Source organism: Ursus arctos, unplaced genomic scaffold (assembly GCF_023065955.2).
Source record: "Ursus arctos isolate Adak ecotype North America unplaced genomic scaffold, UrsArc2.0 scaffold_25, whole genome shotgun sequence".
NCBI classification, from domain to species: Eukaryota; Metazoa; Chordata; class Mammalia; order Carnivora; family Ursidae; genus Ursus; species Ursus arctos.
This window is the reverse complement of record NW_026622930.1, coordinates 39768948-39790842: the sequence shown is the minus strand read 5'-3', so window position 1 is coordinate 39790842 and position 21895 is coordinate 39768948. Positions and strand designations below refer to the sequence as shown.

Genomic DNA, 21895 nt, shown 5'->3' with positions numbered 1-21895 from the left:
TATAATGCTAAATGAAATAAGTCAGACTGAGGAAGACAAATACTGTATGATTTCACTCAAAAGGAATTTCACTCATATGGAATTTAAGAAACAAAACAAAGGAGAGAAACAAAAACCAGACTTTTAAATACAGAGAACAGGGGTGCCTGGGTGGCTCAGCCGTTATCATCTGACTTTGGCTCAGGTCATGATCCCAGGGTCCTGGGATCGAGCCCCACATTGGGCTCCCTGCTCGGCGGGAAGCCTGCTTCTCCCTCTCACACTCCCCTTGTTTGTGTTCCCTCTCTCACTGTCTCTCTCTGTCAAATAAATAAATAAAATCTTAAAAAATAAATAAATAAAAAATAAATACAGAGAACAAAGTGGTGGTTGCCAGAGGGGAGGTGGGTGGAGGATGGGGAAATATATAAAGGGGATTAAGAGTACACTTACTGTGATGAGCACTGAAAAATGGATAGAATTGTTTTATCATTATACTGTATACCAGAAATTAATATAATACTGTATGTTCACTACACTTAAATAAAAATTTTAAAAATATAAATGCATTGATTTGTGTGTCTCCAATTAAAAAAAATTATACATGAATGTTCATTGTAACTTCATCATAATAAAGTTCCATTCTAAACTGGAAACAACCCAAATATCCATTAATAACAGGTGAATGAATAAACAAATTGTGATAACTGAATACTATCCAATAATAAAAAGAACTATCGACATACACAGCAAAATGCATGAATCCAAAAAGCATTATTATGCTAAGTGAAAGAAGTCAGATACAAAAGCAAGGCACAAAAAACTACAAGTCAGATGATTCAATTTACATGAAATTCTATAAAAGGCAAAACTAAAAATCAGCAGTTGTTGTGGGTAATGGGGGTAAGGGAGAAAGGAGGAAAAGGAGGAAGTGGTGGAAGAGAAGAGGACCAACTTTAAAAAGGGGTGTAGAAAACTTTTTGGCATGACAAAAATGTTCTATATCTTGATTGTGACACTGGTTACATGATTATGTACATATCTCAAAAGTCATCAAATTATCTACCTAAAATGTATGAACTTTATTTTTATTGTATGTAATTTATACTATAAAAAAGCTGACTTTAAAAAATTTAATGAATCCAATGTTCATTAAAGTGCCGTATGTGTTAAGTAATAGCACGTTACCTCAAACCTTTGCTGCATGACACAGAGTATAAATACAATATTAGAGACTGGCTAAACCCCATGGCTTCAGAAAGTTTAAACCAGACCTTAAAAATTAAAATTTCGGATTCATGGTGATTTGGAAAAGGACTATAATTTTAGATGTTTTACTAAGTAAAAACAAAGGATGGTCTTTTATGTATACCAATGGTATCACTTAGTAAAAATTCTGGAGAGGTAAAAGAAAATGTCTTGTTAAACAAAAATTGTACAGCTGAGTTTTAAACAGGTAGCATTTCATTTATCACATGGTGTAAGTGTTCACTGGTTTGTCTGTCTCCCCTCATCATCCAGGCTCCAACTTCTAGAGGATAGGTCCATGCCTTGCTCATCACTGAATTTCCAACAAAATGCTTGGCATATAACTGATAGCTGAATGAAAGAATTGCAGATGTTCTCATGCTAAATTTGGGTTCATCTGCAAAGTTCACATGTAAGTAAAACTTCCTACAGAAAGGCCTGTGGTATGTTTCCATAAAACATTAGCACTTAAAGATTACCATGTTCTGAAGAGAAATCAATCAAATGTACTTAGTGTTTCACCTTCAAATGTACAATGTGCAATCATTTCGAAACATCTTTATTTTAATTTTCCTTTAATAACCAATCCTACAAATTACTAGAGATTTTTTTGTAAGGTAACAACTGCTCTGAACAAAGATTAATAGTGTGAAATTTTATGTATATCTGTCTTCTAATAAAATAAAATGATCAGGAATTTTGTGCCACATTAAATGCATTATGACAGGAAGTACAGTACATTTGAAAAGACTACCCTATCCTGTTCAGTCAGACACAAAAATTCTCTATGGCAAAATCAATGTAAGATAATTAAGGAACACGAGTTGATTTAGTATCTGGCAGAAACTAAAACTGACTTAAAAAGGTACTAAAAAAAAAAAAAAAAAGAAAATGTCACATCCTCTTTTGCAAATACTCTAGAAACGTTTTATCAACAGGATGCCTGTGACCAGTAGCAGGGAAAAAAGCAAAGGCTGCAGAGTTAGAAGAAGAGTACCATGTTCTGGTTTTGCCACAAATTGTATCAGGTAAAGTCGCCAAGTCATACAAATTATTTAACCTTCTCATCTATAAAATAGAGGGACTACCACTCTGAAGATCAAATAAGGTAACCAAAGTAAAAATTCCTTTTAAAACTATAAAATGTCATATAGATATTTATAATTACTATGATGCCAGAATATCTAGTTGAAGAAAATACATGCTCGCCTTCAATTTTTTTTTTTTTTAAGATTTTATTTATTTGACAGAGACACAGCGAGAGAGGGAACACAAGCAGGGGTAGTGGGAGAGGGAGAAGCAGGCTTCCCACTGAGCAGGGAGCCCGACGCGGGGCTCGATCCCAGGATCCCAGGACCCTGGGATCACGCCCTGAGCCAAAGGCAGACACTTAACAACTGAGCCACCCAGGTGCCCTGCTCACCTTCAATTTTTAAGAAAGAGGTAATATATATGAATCATGGTTCTTACTCTGTTGAATACTCTGCATCCTTGACCTACGAGGGTATCCATGCACACACACAACATCTGTGCTTCATTTTAGAGTGTCATAGTCTCCCTCTCATGACCTACAGCCCAGGATAAACACTGTAGCCATTTCTACACTCTTCTTTTTCCTGTCCACACCTATCAGTAGCACATGACCATCCAGGTAACTATATAAGACCCTGAGGTGTGTCTATACAGGATATCACATTTACAAAGTACTTGCAAATACACTATCTTAGTAGTATCTTCCATTATCTAACAATACTTTAATATCTGTGACCTCTCTCAAATATCAGATATGATTCAACTTCTGAACAGTGATCTATTATAATACCAAATTCTAATGATAGAATTCTTCATCGTGCTATATGGCCACATTTCTATCTGCATTTAGGTAAAAAAACCTCATTAATTAAGATGCATATACCATTCTGAAGACCTATTATTTTATTTTACATTTTGGCATCTCAGAGAACTGAAAGAAAACCATTTGGAATTATTTTTACAATTAATAATTATTCCCATAACCAAACATTAATATATATATATAGATAGATAGATAGATAGATATAGATATTATTTTTAAAAATTATCATAGGAAGCAAATCAATGACATCTTGATTTGTTTCTTTGAGGAAAATGTTCTATTGTATGGCTACATTCTATTGGTAATCTTTAAAATTCAATCTTTACAGTTTTTGAAAACTCAAACAAAATTTATATTTTTTAATGCTACATTAAATCTAACTACTTACTACTGTTATAAAAGTTATATTTTAATCATATGTCAGACTTGGAAATACATAAAATGGATTTTCATAAACACAGTTTTTAGTTTGTGTTTGGGTCAACTGCTCCTGCCTGGGGAAGGTTCAAATTCATAAAGATATTTACAAAACAACTTCCATTACGGTCTCACTTCTAGGTCAAGGGGCCAAGCACAGCAACTCAAATGGTCAGAAGCCCATGTCATTTTGACTACCCCCTCATGGAACACTTGATCACCATAACAAGAGTGGACAACACCACTTGTCAAACCACAAAGAAACTGCAGGAATGGATAAATGGGCGTTTCCAATGGATTAAGCTTATGTCTCGGTCAGCCCCAGGAAAGCAGAGGAACGCTGTGCATACTGTACTGTCACTGCCAGAAAACTCATGGCATGAGGAAACGAGAAACCTGTTCTGATGCAGGCTGGGAAGAAACGCCAAACTAAGGTATTTCAAAAGAGACCTTGTCTTCCTGTGTTGAGAAATCAGAGATAATTTCTATTATTGAAGTCTATTGCTAATTTTTAAAACCCAAATTTTACTTAGTCTTTTTTTATTTTATTTATTTTATTTATGGAACAAAATTTGTATTTTTCATAACCTTTTGAATATTTAAGCAACAAAATGTGTATTTCCAAAGCCAACATGAAATTTGAATACATATCACTATCGTGCAATTTATACATAACGTATCATTCACATGTCAGGCTTGGGAGATACGCATAAACACAATTCTGTTACCTTTTTTTAATGGGTCAAATGCTTGCTTCCCTGACTTATGAAGGTTTAAATCTAGATGACAGTTCTCTCACATTATACAGATCGGAAAAAATAAAGCCATAATATTGTTGGGCTTACATCAAGAGCCCACTGTTTTCTAGGAGCCATGGAAGAATTCAAGAGAGTAGAAATATAGCATCTTATGTGTCCTCAAAACACCTTACTGCCTACCCGGGAAGACATGACTAACGTCCACAGCACAGACAATAATGTCATGCAAGAAAAAGATACACAAACACGAGTCACCACTACAACAAGCACTAGAAAATGGAATTCAACTGACCCCTAACCAACCTACCAAGCCCCCAAACATTTCATAGCCTTTCCCATCCCCTTGGCAATTGAGTACTTATTTCAGTCTTCTCAACTGAAAATAGTTTATACATTAAAATGCATTAACTTAGATCCTGTATCTATGATATGCTGCTTACAAATTTCCTGAAAACAAGTATACACAAGCCAACCAATCATTAAAGAAAACTTTATAAGTTAGATAACTTCCATTAGCTTTCCCTACTAGTTTTTACTCTACAACTAAAATTTATGAAAATGTCTCTTTGTATTTCTGTAGGCACCAGTTAAAGCAAATAATTTAATAAATTACAAATAATCGGTTAAACATCCTCTTTATAACTTAAAATTAATGTGGGCTCAATTAATGCATATTTGGGGTTAAAAAGATTTATCTGGAATTTATTTTAAATTCTACATGACATTTGACATTTCTTAAAAACTATTCCCTGATCTGATTTCCTTAAATTTCCCTAAGCTCACATTTGAAAATCCTGGGTGTATTTGAACTAAAATTGCCTTAAATATGTTAATTTTCTGAATCTCCTTCTATAATTACCAGTAACATGAGTTTCTCTACGGAAATTTCAGAAATGGCACCACCGCAGCTGACCTTTGTTTCAGTGTGACACTAAACTATGCAAAAAATTAACTTTATCACTATATTTAGATGGGTTTAGTTAAGTATAGAATTCTATTTTCTTTGGAAAAAAATGCCTAAAGCATTTCTGATTGCTGTGATAAAATATATGCACCACACAAAATTCCACTCTATTTTTTGGCTCACATATGCCACTAACTTTACTGCTGAGGTTTTTCATAACACCATTTTACATCACTCCAAGATCAGACCGATAAACATTAATATTTTTCAGTCACGGGCTTAGAAATAGAAAATAAAGGTACTACCCACTTGAGGGGAAAAAATCAGTTTATTTTTTATATCCTATTTTTGGAAGCCATAAGAAAAGTCCTTACTTCAAACATCTTTAAAATAATTACGGTTTCACAAAATTAAAGTTGGTTTCCAAGTTAGCTATATCTGAAATTTCTAGCCCAATTTCCCTTTTGTCTTTCATTTACTTATTTAAATCAAGTTCTAACTCAGGTACCAAACAAAATAAACTATAAAGTTATAATTCATTTTTTATCATTAATGCAATGACTGTAGCCAATGGAAAACTTTTTAGAAAAGTTTTTTTTTAACTCTTATTTTGTACAGAAACTACCTCTTAATTTATTTGTTTCTAAGGTTAAATTTTTACCTTCAAAATATTTTACAAACTGTTATGGAATTATGGGAAAGTCAGGGAGTTTAGAATTCAGTTGTGTTATACTTCCCCATTAAAGCCCCACCCTCTGAGCAGCGTCCTCTAAGGTGTCAGAACGCCTCTTACTTCTTGGTAATACTTATCAAAATTGAACAATCATATACTGTTATTAATACCTGCCTTTCCAGCCAACAGGTTAAAGCTTCAGGAGAGCATGTACCATAATGCCTGTTGAACTCTCACTACTGCCAAGGCCTTTTGCATAGGGTATATACTAGTTGCCAAAAGAATGAAAAAATAAGACATGTAAAAGAGTATTAGCCTTAGAAGGAAGCATATCTAAAATAATAAAATGGTATATAATAATGATCCATTTATTTGGAAACTTCATCCATCTACATAACAGAATTAGAACTGGCAATAAATAAATGAGGTCTTTAGGGAATTAATACTCAAATTATATAAATCCTGCTACAAAGAAATGGATATAATAAATTAAGAAAGCCCTATCTGAAGAAATATATTTTATATCAGTTTTTGGTACTTTCTAATTCTTCTTCTTTTTTTTTTTTTAAAGCTTTTATTTATTTATGTGACAGAGAGACAGCCAGCGAGAGAGGAAACACAGCAGGGGAGAGGGAGAGGAAGAAGCAGGCTCCCAGCCGAGGAGCCCCATGTGGGACTCGATCCCACAACGCCAGGATCACGCCCTGAGCCGAAGGCAGACGCTTAATGACTGCGCTACCCAGGCGCTCCGGTATTTTCTAATTCTTCTAAAGCATAATTATAATCATATATTACCATCCACTGGGAGATAAATTTAAACAATAATTAATCTAGCAAAGCTAAAATAATTTTGCTAGGCACTAGTAAATTATAAGATATGGTTGTTGCCCTCAAGAAACTTACAGCTGGGGAGCTAGAAAATATATATAAAAAGAGGACTACATAAAGTAGGATGTACTAAGTTCTAATGAAGTGATACAGACGTTATGCAGCTCCGGTCAGAAGTAGAAGAGCAAGGAGGACCCAAACTAAGTATTAGTCTGATAATGGAGACAATGGGGGACAATGAGGAGAACAATTTGGTTAGACTTAAGGACCTGTGAGATGACACTGGAAAATAATTCAAGTAACTACTATGCAAGGATGGTAAATTCATGTGCCTACAGGGGCAGGCAAGGAAGGAGGGAAGCCTGCAGGATGAAAATGCCAATAGCCACTTGGCCTCAGTGTTGGGGGCAAGAGGATCTCCTCTGAGGACTATGGTGGACTGGAGAGTACAAACCCCATTTGAAAGGGGAAGCTATTATGTCCCTCCCAAAAAATCATTGCCATGCCTTCCAGTTTTGCAAAAGAAGGTGCAGAATTCAATTTTTTTTTAAAGATTTTATTTATTTATTCGACAGACATAGAGACAGCCAGCGAGAGAGAGAACACAAGCAGGGGGAGTGGGAGAGAAAGAAGCAGGCTCATAGCGGAGGAGCCTGATGTGGGGCTCGATCCCAGAACGCCAGGACCACACCCTGAGCCGAAGGCAGACGCTTAACCGCTGTGCCACCCAGGCGCCCCTCAAATTTTTTTTAAATTAAAAATTTTCACCTTTTAAATGTCAGCAAATAAATGTTTTAATACTATGTTAGAAACCAAAACAAGGGGTGCCTGGGTGGCACAGCGGTTAAGCGTCTGCCTTCGGCTCAGGGAGTGATCCCGGCGTTCTGGGATCGAGCCCCACATCAGGCTCCTCCACTATGAGCCTGCTTCTTCCTCTCCCACTCCCCCTGCTTGTGTTCTCTCTCTCGCTGGCTGTCTCTATGTCTGTCGAATAAATAAATAAAATCTTAAAAAAAAAAAAAAAAAGAAAGAAACCAAAACATGCCTGCAGCCAGTCTTCCCGGTGGGCCACAGGATTGCAGCTCTGGTTTGGCATGTTGAATTCCGTGCTTAAGAGATCTGTAGTCACTGACTTAAGAGACTTAGCATTTATTTCAAAATTTGCTTAGTTTTATACCTCTGCACATTCCAGTATTTACCATGTAAAACACCTAGGGCTGCCAAATTATTTCACATTGGCCTTGTGTCAGAATTTCTCTATTACAAGCCAATTACACTCATTTAACTAACTGTGGAGTGACTTATAAGTTTCAGCTGAAAAAACATTCAAAATGATACTAATAAAGCAGTGTTGACAGAGCAGTACCTAAGAGAATGCTGACATTATGTGTATGCCACAACCCACTGGAAACACACACATAGCCCCTGGAGCTCCACTTCTCAAAAAACATGTGCCATAATCCACTGCAAAAGAAAAGCCCTTGTTCTTTCCAGCATTTTCCCATAATTAGCAACTTTCTAAAGACTATTACTATACTTTTCTTTTATTACCAAACAACACTCAAACACATGTGTAACAAAGTTTTAAATCTACCACTCACTGTAAGCTTTTAACTACCCAAAACCAATATTTAAGCATTAAAGGCCTATGTGTTAACATTTTAATAAGCTTAGGGAAAGAAAAGATAATTAGTATCAGAGACTTGTTGATTCATTTTGATGATAGTATTACAGAAAGTTAGCATTATAATTGAAAGGTAATTCCCAGAAGAGAAAATTCTTGGTGCATAATTATGACATACAATACAGAACTATGAAAATTGCATAATCGCATGCTTTGAAATAATATTCACAATGGAAGATATCAGCAAGGTATTAAAAAATATTAAACAAGCAATGTTTCTATTACTTAATTTGTTCTGGCTCTTGGGAACCCCTAACCTGAGCCATCCATTCCATGAATGAAGGCTTCCAGGTCTGTGGGGCACTAGGATGTGTGGCTGGTCAGCTGAAACCTATCACCATTGCTGAAAAAGAAGCCAACTCAAAGCACAGGTCTCCCTGGGGCTCTGTTGTACCCTTTTCATAGAAAGGATCAACTGGTTGAAGTAAAGAACACATCTTTACTAGAAACAGAACAAAACAAAGTCTCAACACAAAGCAATAGTGCTTCCAGGGTATAGTTCTTATCAAAGGGATGCAATTTAGAATAAAGAAACTGCATTAGAACTGTCTATTTCTAAAGAACCTGACTACAATCTAAACACTAGGAGCTTCACCAATAATAACTCGAAGGAAGCTCAAAGGCTTCCCACGTCCCTTTCAGAGCCTGTTGAAGACCCTCATGGCCTCCAGTATTCTGAAGTCCCACCCCACAGTCTATCGGACATATTAAAGAGTAGTCACATTCAATATTGGATATTTATAAGAAACTGAATTGAAAATAAGAATTCTTTCAAAAGCTTTTTATTCCTTGAGCCCACTCCAATCAGGTTTTGTCCCCATCCCTCCAGCAACACAGCTCTTGTCAAGGTCACCAATGACTTTCCTTGCTAAATCCAATGAGCAACTCAGTCCTCATCCTACTTGACCTCACACACCTCTCAACCTGTGACACTACTGAGTCACTCTCTCTTTCCTCAGACACTTTCTTTACTTGACTTCAAGGACGTTCTTCCAATTTCCCTCCTATCATTCTGGCTGTTCTTTCTCAGTCTCCTTTACTGGTTCCTTCTCACCAACTCAGTCTCTACAGGTTGAAACACCTCAGGTTCAGCCCAAGTGCCTCATCACAGAAAAACAACTCACAGTTCATTCTTCCCACCTTGTGGGTCAATAGAAATAACAATATCTTCTAATAATAACACTTACTTAGGGACTGGAGAGACTTAGGTCCACTATGTTGGAAATATGTGCCTAATTCCTTTGTTGTAAGATAATTTCTTAGGAGATTTCTTCTCTTCTTCAACAAACTGTAAATACTGGTATGACCCAAGGCTTGGCCATGGATTGCTTTCTCTGTCTACGAACATTCCTTAAAGGATCTCATCCAAATTCTGCTGGCATCTTCCAGATTTGAATCTCCAGCCTGGATGTCTTAAACTCCAGATTCCGATATCCAACAACCTACTCAACTTCTCCGCTTGGAAGTCAAACATTACATGTTTAAAGCAGCTCCTAGTTATCTTTTGCAAACCAACTCCTCTATCAGATCCCCATCTCGGTTCATGGCAACTCAATAACTGTGCAAAAAGCCTTGATGTTGCCCTTACTCGGATTTCGCTCATACTCCTCTAACAGTTGGCCAGGAAATCTTAGCAGTTTTATCTACCAAATATATCCTGGTCATTTCTCAGCACCTCCTCCACTGCTATTGACATTTCTCAGTTGGATTATAATCAACAGCTACTACCTTGTGTCCCTGCTTCTGCACTTGACCACCCTGCTCCATTTTTCTATCTCAACATAGCAGCCAGCGATTCTATTAAAATGCAAATCAAATCCCTTTACTCCTCTGCTCAAAGGTCTCCAATGATTCCCCATTTCACTCAGAGGTTTTTAAACCTAAGTTCTTAAAATGGTCCACCAGGCAGGCCCTACAGAACATGCCACCTAAACCTCTTTGGCCTCATCTACTACAACTCTGCGACCTTCTCACTGTTCCTGAAACACACCAAGCACACTTCTGCTTGAGGCCTTTGCTAATCTCTGATGGAATGTTCTTTCCCCCAAGTATCTCTGTATGGCCAACTTCCTCCTTCGAAGTTGTCCTACTGTGACCATACTACTTCAAATTGCCAAAGGCCCCAGTATCCTCCTCTATCAATGTCCCTTACCCTGTTCTATTTCTCTTTTTTCCAACCACACTTAGTACTTTCTAAAATACTATAAAATTTGCTTTGTTGTGTTTATTGTTTGTCTTCTAAAAGGATATAAGCTCCATGAAGGCAGGCCTTTTGTCTTTGTCTTGTTCACTGACATATCTCTAGGACCTAGAACGGTACCTGGCACACAGCAGGCATACATTATATTAAATGAATGAAGTTAAATAAACATTTAATAATTTCAATTTCATAGTTTTCTTTTAATATTTGAGTCTTTTACTAGATTCTAACCTTTTTATTGTCTGTTGTTGTTCCTAGAAAAGCTCCTTTGTACTTGAAGAAGAGAAAGATCCCAGCCTGACCTCATGGCCCCACACAAATCCAGCAGCCCCAGGGAAGCAAGGGACAGCCTACCTTTGGCCATTAGTGATTCTTCTCCCTAAAACTAGGACTCCGTTTCACATTTATCTGGTAACATCTAATTCCTTTCCACACACATGTATTTTGTTCCCCCACCTAGATAAGAACTTTGGCAGGACTTGCACAAAGTATTCAACATTGTCCTGGATACTTCATAGAGATGTAAAATCCATCTTTTGATGAACTTAGTAAACTTCATTCTTTAAAAAATGTTCACTAAGTTCATGATATTACACAACATGTAACAGGGCATGGGGTTATCCAGGGTAGGTCCTGCTTTTAATGAACACAGTAGAATGATACAGCATGATTATTCTGCAGGAGCCTGTGCCTATTTTGACTGGTCTTATAATTATGCTGTTTAGATGTAAACGTGTCTTTCTAATGTGCTTAAGTTTGTTTTTCTTAAACGCTCCTTTTGAAACTTTCAGACTATTAATTTCCGTTAAATGACTGGTTTAAAATCGTAAGCTTTGGACCTCATGAGAGAAAATTATAAAGGGGTCTGACCCACATGATATAAACTGTGCCGATGGTGAGGGGGTAGGGATGAGAGAAATAAACAACAACTGCTTTATAGCAATAATCATGGTTTTCTTTTAAAAGCAGGTAAAATCTATAGGATACAAGAGCAAAAGACATGGGCCATTTAGTACTCTTTATGTTTAAAAATACTTTGTACAACCTCAATTATCATAAAGAGAATATTTTTTAATCTGCAGATTTATTTTTTGGCATCTGGGAAGAAAAAAATTATCTAGCAAGCAGAAGCTGAGAGAGACTACTGGAAATTAGAAGAGAATTAGGAAAAATCAATCGATTAGTGATCAATGGGACAGGCCAGCATCTACTCTTAGTGTAGCAACATAGAATGCCCGCTATCTGTAACTAAGAAATACTAGGTTTTGTGGCCTGCTGAATGTCATCAAAAACAAAACAATAGAATCTCATGAGCTGCTTGTAAATTAAAAGCTCGGGGACTTCCAAGAAAACTAAAAATCCTATACATCATTTTTTTGTCTTCAGTAATGAGACCTAACATCACTTGACAATACTGTGTCAGACCATGCCACTGCTTTATATGTACTATTTCATTTAATAATCAAAACAACACTGTGGTGTAGTTACTATCATTATCCTCATTTTACAGATAAGGAAAAAGAGGTTCAGAGAATTAATTAACTCCCTCAAGGTTACACACTAGAAGAAGTGGAGCCTGGATCTGGGCCCCAGAGGACTGATTTCAAAGACCTTGTTCTTAACCATTATACTTTCCTGCTTCTCTTCCATGTCACCTCCGAAACATACTACTCTTTTCTGCAGTCATTTCAGCGAGCAACTTGTTAGAGTTGTGACCCTATGGTGAGCACATTTTTTTTTTAATTCTCTAAGATTACACATGCTAAGTTTTTGCTGTTCTACGCAGTATCTCATTTGAGCAGAATATATTTACTACCCATTTGTAAAACTTCTGTTATTTTACCTGTTTTTCACCTTCCTAATGAGCCTATGTCAAAACTGTGAGCCTTTTCTTAAACCACAAAAAATGCCCTTTTTCTCTTTAGGGAAACACAAAAGAAAGATATGTCTATATCTTTTGTTTCCCTTTATAAGCACTTTGTTTTATCTATTAGATTTCTCATAATCCTATGTTTTACAGTAAATGCTTCCTGGAGACAGCCACAGACTTCAGCATCTGAATTTCGCTGTTGTTGTAGGTAGAGACAGGATGTTTCCAGGGATGTTTACAAAAAGATAACTTGAAAGAGGGGGAAGGGTATCCAGGGGAGGAGAAAAGTGTGTAAAAGGTGGGGACATAATGGCAGGAAGAGGCAAACAAAAAACAAAACAAAACAAAAAAAGAGAAAGAAAAAAGAATTTTTCACATATCTTCTTAAGAATGAACTATTCTGAATATATTTAGAAAGCAGTCCTTTGAAATTGGGGTCCAGCCTAGATCATTTATGGATTAATGAAACAATGAATCAGGAGGGACGTTGAGATGTCACCTACCTGGCACTTAATACCCAACACCTCACTGGAAAGGCCTAGAACACAGGGAGAAGGAAGAAAGGGAGAAAGAGATGTTCCAGGGGACTTTGCATGGGAGCAGAGGTAGAAGAGCCTTGAGGAGGTAAAATTCTGCCTCCCTGAGCTACTGCTTTGTTTACTCTGGGCAAGTCTGAGTCTATCTCAACAGAGCCACAGAAGACCTTGGTGTCAATCAGAAAATGGCTGCCCATCCTTAGGCCAGCAGACTCACTGCTTGGGCTACAGAGTAGGGGGCTAGGTTTTAGTGCTCAGATGGCACTAATCTAGACTAGACTGAAGGTCAGAAGCAGCTTGTACTTTTGGCACTGTTGTGCGCTGTGAAGCTCTGAGTCACGCAACCTCACAGGACCTCAGTCCCTCCACTTCTAAAAAATGGTGAGGCTAGCTGCCACCCAAGGTCTCCTCCCTCTTCCCAATTCTCAGTTAAAATCTGGCAGTATCCAGCTGGTATATTCCTGTGTCCCTGAAATACTAAGATTCTGTGGATTGAGTTGAGACTTCAATGTTTTTGTTGCATTTTTTTTTCTCTCACATTTCTTAAGTATTTTTCTCTTTTCATCTTAAAACGATACTCTCCTTTCAACTCCAAAGTGCTCAACTTTTCTTGAGCCATCAAAAGGTCGGACACTACATATCAGCCCCAAACTCACCAAATGTCCATAAACAGAATGGATAAATAAACTGGGTACATTCATCCACAGAAATGAAAGAAAAAAAGCACTACTACCTACATCAATTTGGACATGACACTATGTTGAGCTGAGGAAGACAGAAAAGAGAACTCATATTTGATTGCACTTAAATGCAGTCTGAGAACAGATTAAAACTAACCAATGGCAATGAACATCAGAACAGCGGTTATCCCTGGGGCAGGGATTACGAATGTAAGGAGAGGCTTCTGGGGGTGGGATAAGGTAAAGATCTGTTTTTTTGATTTGGATGCTCGCTGCCTGGATATGATCACTTCATGGTATACACTTCTGATCTGTGCATTTTTCTGTTTGTATCTAATTATTCAATAAAGAGTTCAAAGAAATAAAGCCACAGGGACACCCCCCCCCCAAAGCCATCTACTGAAACTGGACAGTACAAGTGCTGCTACTTGTGGGGAGAAAAATAACTACTCATTTAATGTAAAACCACACAAAGAACGACTTGAAAATCTCAGTGAGAGCTTTTCATTACTTTCCTAAAATCTTTATCTGGAACTTGTTTGATTTTTTAATGATTTCCTCCTTCATATGAAACTGTGGCTTTAAGTTAGTATAAAATAATCGTTTTCTGTGTTCATATACCTGTTAAAACGTCACTGCTCAGCGTTCTATAATAAATATGTATAAAGGCAGGGTTATTAGAAAACCTCTGAAAATATTCCTGGATAATCAATTAGGAATGCTGAACATTCTAGTCATTTTTTGTCAGAATTATCCCAGTTATCACATTAATGAAATAAACTGGATAATGCCCAAATCTCTTCTTAGTTTCTTCCTGTGTAAGTTAAACTCTGCTAAGTAAGGTCACACAGGTGGGGAAAGGCATTCAAGAAAATGTGCTGCTCAGACAGCTCCAGGGAAGCTCCAGTCAACACTGCCTTCTCCTCGGGCCTATAGCTGGTTCATCTGAATTTGGTGCAGCACTACATTATTCTCCTCCTGAGAAAATTCTTCCTATCAGATCAGTGACTTCTTTCCCCTTCCCAGTGTTCTATAATCTCTTTTTGATCAATATGGTATACTACACGATTGCTCCACTTGATACAGATAAAAAGTGATGTTATGCAAACTTGCATCAGAAGTAATTATACCACCAAATCATATCAGATAATCTGGAAGCACAGACGGCTTGTTTTCACTCAAAATTTTATGATAACTATGGCCGTTACTACTGTAGAGCCCCTGTGGTCCCATAGCATGGCAGGCAGGCTCTAGTTCTCACAAATATTTGGGTTAATAATTAAATATTCGTAGAATCATTAGAGTTTAGACAAAAAAAGTTCCCAGTCTTTGAAATGAGAAGTGGTGTGGGGTGGGGGGTGGAACAAAACAGTAAGCATCCAGTCCCTGCACATTAACACCAAAGCAGCAATTCAACACAAATGCAGGCAAGCTTTCCAAGATAAGTATCACTTAACAGCACTATTTCATGTTGTATACAGATTGCGTAGGGCACCTTAATACTAATCCTTTTTTTCTCAGTGAAAAAGATCTTACTTTTTAATTTTCACTTTTGAATAGAAAGTTTTCCCTACTTCAGCCTTGTTTTAAATATTCAGCCTCCTAAGTTCAGATTTTCCTTGCAACTCAATGCCCAGTATTCTACTTCCTCCTTCCTCTAAAATTATTCCTTTAACTTGTTTCTACTTATTTTTATAGGCCCCCAAAGCCTCTTCCTCCGGATAATGTGCAATTCAAAAAGCCCTCTCTACTACCCTCCATGTCCAAGTTTAACTATAGAGGCCAATAATACTGTTTGGGTTTAGGAAAGATACATTTTTAAAAAATACTTTATGTATCTATTTGAGAGAGACAGAGATAGCAAGCGCGGGGTGAGGTGGAGAGGGAGAAAGAGAAGCTGACTCCCCACTAAGCAGGGAGCGTGAGGACATGGGGTTCATCCCAGGACCCTGAGATCATGACCTGAGTCAAAGGCAGACGCTTAACTGACTGAGTCACCCAGGTGCCCCTAGGAAAGATACATTTTAACTAAAATTTCACCACTCATAAAATTCCATCGTTTTATCTTTTCTATTCCCCCCTCCTACACTCAATTGTTTAATACACAATCACAATGTAATTAAACTCCCAAATGTGTAATTATATAATCAAAGACTTCTTAAAAGTATATAATTTTAAGTGTGCAACACACACCCTCTATAACTTTAGTGCTGGAAGTACAGATTTTTTTAAACTACTGGAGTTTTCTTATAGGTTATATTTGTTGTTTCTGGTTGGTGAGGGAGCAGGGTAGAGGGTCATCATATAAGGACCAACTGCTTTATAGGAAACCAGAAACTGTATTACAACAGGATTCTACTGAAGACTGCAAACACACAAAACGCTTTATTTTCTTTAAAACAACGTCGGAATTTGCATAAATGAAAGCCAAAGATTCTGTGCTTTGCCCATAAGAATACACAACACTGAATACTTCTGGCTTTCCCACACAGGCTTCATTTACCAAACCAGGGTATTTATAAGGTTTGTATTAACGTGGACTAGGAAAAACCCATCTCTGCATAAACACAGAAAACTTTCTATCCTTTAGAACACTTAAAATAATATTAAAAGGACTTTAAAGAAGGCCCCCGAAATTTAGTTCTGAACTCAGAAAACCACCTAAGGGATAATTTGTGAATGCCATCTGGGATCCAGGCAGTTCCACCAACAAAAGGGAAAACTTGTTGAGATCATCCAAATCTAAAATTCACATACATTTTTACATCTGGACTGAATTAATCTTTTCTTGGTACTGGCTTTCATGTAATAAAATAATTGTTTGCAGGTTTTATTTTTTTCTTAAACCCTCAGTCTCAGAAATAAAAATGTGCAGCATCCAAGTTGAAAACTACAAAGAATTCCTTTATCAAAAAGGTTGTGAGACAGGACTCATTTACACTAAACTCTGAACTTGACAATTCAAAGACAATTCTGTTTGAAACTTTCATTTCAAGCATCTGCTACAATAAGGCTACACAAGTCTATTATGTCATAAGTTCTCAAAGCCAAAGGCTTTATAAGTGTAGTTAAAAGTGGAAACAAAGTCCAGAAACTAGAAAAGCTCTACAACCCGCACTTCCCTGGATTCAGCTAGCCCAATTGAAGGAATTTTTATGGAACTGGTTGCCAGCAGTGATTACCTAGCACATGGACACTTGGCTTTCAAACGCAGCGTCTTCATCCTAGCCCCTATTGTTTTCCTGGAGAGCCAGGAGCATCTTAAATCAGCGAGTTCAAATTATGTACTTGAAGCTGATAGCCTACCCAGGTTGCCCCCCAAAAAGGAGGGAGTGGAAACAGAGAAAGGTTTCCTTTCCCTTAAGATGTTTTGAGTTCTGCAAGAACTACAGATTACTGTGGTCCATCAGTGTCAGATCTCAGGCATTTTTACAAGCAATTCAAAAGGGGGAAAATTAGTTCATATTACAGTCAGTCTGCTTTCTGGAGAAGATATCCTGCAGATAACTTACTTGATAGTAGATATCCCCTGGAGGACCCTTCTCATCTAATGATCCCAAAGGTCCATTTTAATATGAAATATAAATCCAATATGTTTACAAACATACTGAAAGAGCATTTAAATGTCACCTGTCTCATATTGTGGAGTAATTTCATTTTTAACATACTTTTATTTTGCAAAACCACACCCAAGGAAAATTATTAAGTGCTACAAGTTTTATACTCCAAAGGACAACAGCAAAAGCATCTGTTTTCCTGCCTCTCCCCTCTGGTCTTCTCCCCTCCCCCACTCTCTATGGAGCAGGCTGTTTGTAAGTCTTGGTGGTTGTTACAATTACTTTCTACAATACTCTCATAGCGCTGTAGATTCTGAAAAACTTCTTATCCCTTAACATTGCTGAGCCTGAATTTATGCGCTGCTCTAAGAAGAAAAAAATCCAAAAGTCAAAAGCCTTTTTAATGACAGATGTATTACGGAAAATTTTCCCCACAAAGTTTTGATGCTGTGAAATATCAACTCCCTGAAATCACAGAAAGGAAATGACTTACATTCTTGGAAAATGAAGCCACTAGCAGCTTTCTCCAACAGTATTTTCTAATCCCTAAACTACACCCTGTGGCAACGGAGAGTATTTCGTGCAAAAGCTAAATTTAAATAAAACCAATAAACAAACATCGTGGGATCTCAGAGAAAAAGGGACAGAATCAGATACTTTTTCTGCACACTCAAAAAAAGCTGGAGAGCACAGACTTAAAGTCAAAAGCAACCTGAGAACGCTTGCTGAAGTTTTCCTTCCCCGCTGTGGGCAATGCAAAGCTCCTGAGGGAAATTCTGGCAACACAGATTTTGCCAAAAAATAAAAACGAAAAGGGTGTAAAGGAGCTAATATTTCTTTGGACACTAACTACACAACTGCACGGCCTGAAAATCTGCCAGCTTTCATTTCAACTTTAAAATATGCTTGTTTTGACAGCTTTCCATTTATTCGTGCCCTTAAAGAATACGCCCTCCCCATTAGGTTATGCTGTCCCAGGACTCGAGGTGCTGTTAGAAGCCCTGTGGATCTCACACGGGTGGCCCCCAGCGGTCCATACCTGACAGTTCCTGGCCCTCCTCGAGGACAGGCTGGTGGTCTCCTCTGCCCGGGGCCGGGCCTGCACGCCGCAAGCACCTCCAGGAACCCAAATTCTGCAGGCCGCGCCCCCAACTCGCATCCCACCGAGGCCCCCTTCTGGCGCCGCCGAGCCCCAGCTCAATCTCCGGCTCCCGGACCAGACACTTCAGGGACCGTGGGGCAGACGCCGCGCTCGGGTTCCTTCCCGCAGCCTGGCTGCCCGGCCCCGGCGCGCGCACAACAAGCGGCACGGCACCCAGGAATGTAGGGCTCAGGGGCTGGCCCCGGCTCCCCGTCAAAGGCGCGACCGATGGGGCGCAACCGACAGGCGCCCCCAGAACAGGGCGCCGGGGACCACCGGGGAGCCGAGCGCGGCACCGTGAGCCCGGGGCGCAGCCCCGCAGCCCCGGTCGGCCTCCCGCCCTCGCCGCACAGGCGGCCACGGAGCTCCGCGCCTCCCCCGCTGCCAGGCTCGGCTGCCCCGGGGCCCTGTCCTCCCGCCCCGGTGTGGGCGAGCTCTGCGGGCGGAGAGGCGACCTTCCAGCCCGACGCCCAGAGCCGAGGAAGCAAGAAGAAGGCGAAGAAAGACGCAGAGAAGGGGACGCTGGTTTGGCTGGGGCTCTCGACTCCCAGAAACCCTCCCAAAGTCCCGTCCAGCCGCCGCCGCCGCCCGGCCGGCAGGGGGCACAGTGGGCAGTAGGGGCGCGGAGGCCGGGCTAGGGGGCCGACTGGGAGGCCCCCAGGGGCCGAGTTCCCGCTCGTACCTCGCAGAAAGCCCGGAGCACCAGGCGTCGGACTCTCGTCAGCTCCCCGTCCCTTCCTGCTCGCACCGCGCCAGCCCGGCTCCTCTCAGCCCCTCTGCCCGGGCGGCTGGACGAGCGCTCCGCGTCCGCCCCGCCCCCCGCCCACGCCTCCCGCCCCGCCCCCAGAGGCTCCGCCCACACGCCCGCCCCGAGGTGGCGGGGGTGGCCGCCGAGCCGCGGGAGTCGAGAGCCTAGCTTGCGGCCGCACGTGGAGCGCCTGCCGGCCCCGCCCCGGACCCAACCAAGCGTCCCACGGAGGGGTGCCGCCACGGAGGGGTGGGAGAAAGGGGAGGGCGCCACACCTCCCGGGTCCTGAGGAAGGAGGAGAGCGGCGGAAGGGCGCCGTGTGGGGACCCCTGCGATCTAGGCTTTTCCCCACACGACGGAGCCTGGAGGAGACGCTGTCAGCTTCCCCCTTCTGGCCGAATGGCCCTCTCCGACGCTCGGCCCCCGCTCCCCTGGCATGCTCCCTCCCGAAGCCCGGGCGGGGCGGGGCGGGGGTGGCTGTTTGGCCTGAGCCTCGTTTTACTAATTCGGAACGACTGAGTGGAGGCCACTCAAAGAGGAGGCGATCCCAGCGGAGGAGGCTTCGTGACTCCTAGCTTCTCTCCCGTCCTCCTGTCCCGCACCCACCGGCCCACCCACCACTCGGGACGCCGCGCCCTCGTGGGTTTTATGCTGGATGGGGGGGCGCCGCCACGAAGCCAAGCCTTCCCCGCTAAGTCTTGTTTCTGCAATTGTAAAGAGACACAGTCTTTCTTCGCTGTGGTTTTAGAGTATGTGACCCCTCAGAAATTCTATTTGCCCGCTCCCGAAGGTGGCTGGAGGGCTTGGCGGGTGATGCAAAGGGCCGTTGGAAGTTGTTTTTATGGCACTAAGAATCGAATCAGGAGATGGAGGTTTTTTTGCCTCCTTTAGTTGCTGGGTCTGGGAAAGAGCTACGCCTCTTCGGTCAGCCTGTGCCCACAGGGACCTGCTGCTGGGAACTGGAGACAAGGGAGAGACCCAGCCTCCAGCCGGTCCCCAGGCCCTGGACGCACGGTGCTCCCACCTGCTGGGCTTCTGCCCTCTGAGGTCTTAGCTGACTGCTGACCAAGTGACCCCCAGCCAGGGATGGCAGTAACGCCCCAAAGGGCCCCTCACTAAAGGAGGAATAGGGTGTATGTTTCCGGGTATGACAAACGGGTAAGGAGACAGAAGAGGACCTGAGAAAGGACATTACCCAAAATCAGATTTATGCTTCCAGAAGCCAACTTCGTTGCTCTGCTCTTTTAATCCAAACATCAGTATGTAAAGCTGGCTGTGACTGGCTGAAATTGTGCCTGTTTGTGTGCCTCCTTTGCTTGGCAAAAAAAACCTGTTTTGTGTTCATTAGGGCTGAAGCTAACTTGGAATAGTTGCCTCATTCACAGCTTTTACAATTTGGGAACCATGACACTGGAACTGAATATTAGAAGCTGTGATCTTTTTTCACAATTGGTAATACATTCAGAGTTTATTTCTGATAAAGCAGCAGTGTCTAAGGATATTGCACTTACGGTTTAAAGTCATGACTTCATTATGGAAAAGAGAACAAGAGCTATGTTTCAGTGACTGCCTTCTAAATTAGTTGTATTTAATGAGTAGACTAAAATTAAAAATTGGTTTACAGTAGTTGATGACAATGTAGGCATTTAAAAGTGGAGGATTGCACTTTTCTCTCATTTTTATCTTTTACATGCATTCAGAAGGAGTGCATAGTGAACACGAGTTGGTAAGGTCTTAATATGATGTCTAATGAGATAGTCCAGCATTTCATATGTAAAGATAAATGAGTACTACTTTACTGTCTTAGAAAACAGTTCCTAAATCTGATTTCTTTTCAGGCTTTCTCTAGCAGATGAAGAACAACATATTGTTAGACTGTGAAACATTGCTGGAATATAAAATGATTAGGTAACCCAAGGAGCAAAATATTTTAAACAGCTTTTTTAAAAAACATATGTTTAAGATTGGGTTTATGGTCTAGAATTAGATTGTAGCAAAATTTACTATGTGAATATTTTTTGAATCATAATGCTCATATTAACAGTGAATACCACAAAAAACATGGACTCTTACATAATACATTTTGTAAACTAAGAACTTTAAAACTCTTAAAAACCATTTTATAGCTCCCTGAAACATCATAAAATTCTGAAAAGATTGCTTTGGAAAACAACACATAATCCACTCAAGATGGAAGTGGAACTGAGAGAGGATGGGTTGTTTTAGATATTTCGTATCACAGGAAATGAGGAAATGTTTTCCTGTACTTTTTGCAGTAAAGAATACAAATTCATAGGTAAAGTTGTATTTTACGATTCTTTTTGATGTTGAGATACAGTTTTATTTGCATTGGTATGAGATATTTTCCTAAATATAAGACATTGCCCATCAGTGAAACATCACCTTAAGCACATCTTAAATTACTACTTTTTCCATAGCATGTAAATATTAACATAATTACATTTTTGCTTTTTTTTTTTTTCTTTAGGAAGAAGTTATTCATTCCATGAATTTATTGAGTACTTCCAAATGCCAGGTACAGAATTAGACTCTGGGATTTGAAGGTAAAAATATTCCTGAATTATACAGTAGTTTGAGGAAGCAGGCATGTGAGTAAACAGTTACAATACACTTTAATGCTTGCCAGCATACGGCGATGCAGGAGGAAGAGGGGGAAGGCCTAGGACCTGCAGGGAGGGCATCGGACATCCTGTCTGGATGAGAAGGATAAATGGAGATGGGAAGGATGAACAGAGTTTGCCTAGGAACAAGTTGGTTGAGGTGGTGGTTCTCAAACTTGGCGGCACATTGGAATCA

At 40.1% G+C, this 21895-nt stretch overlaps 1 protein-coding gene across 7 annotated transcripts in view; it reads right to left on the bottom strand.

Moving 5' to 3' along the window:
- FRMD6 (FERM domain containing 6) overlaps positions 1-21895 on the bottom strand; it is a 235910-nt gene that overhangs the window by 59456 nt on the left and 154559 nt on the right. For 2 of the 7 annotated variants that reach the window (XM_026480397.4, XM_026480399.4), the window contains exon 1: positions 19013-19151. The exons of 1 other annotated variant lie outside the window; for it this stretch is intronic. The gene's annotated coding sequence lies outside the window, so the exon portion shown is untranslated. Of the gene's footprint in view, positions 1-18228; positions 18993-19012; positions 19152-21895 lie in introns of those variants that run through there. 4 more of the 7 variants (XM_026480398.4, XM_048219930.2, XM_044377667.3 and 1 more) reach the window with 2 other exon arrangements.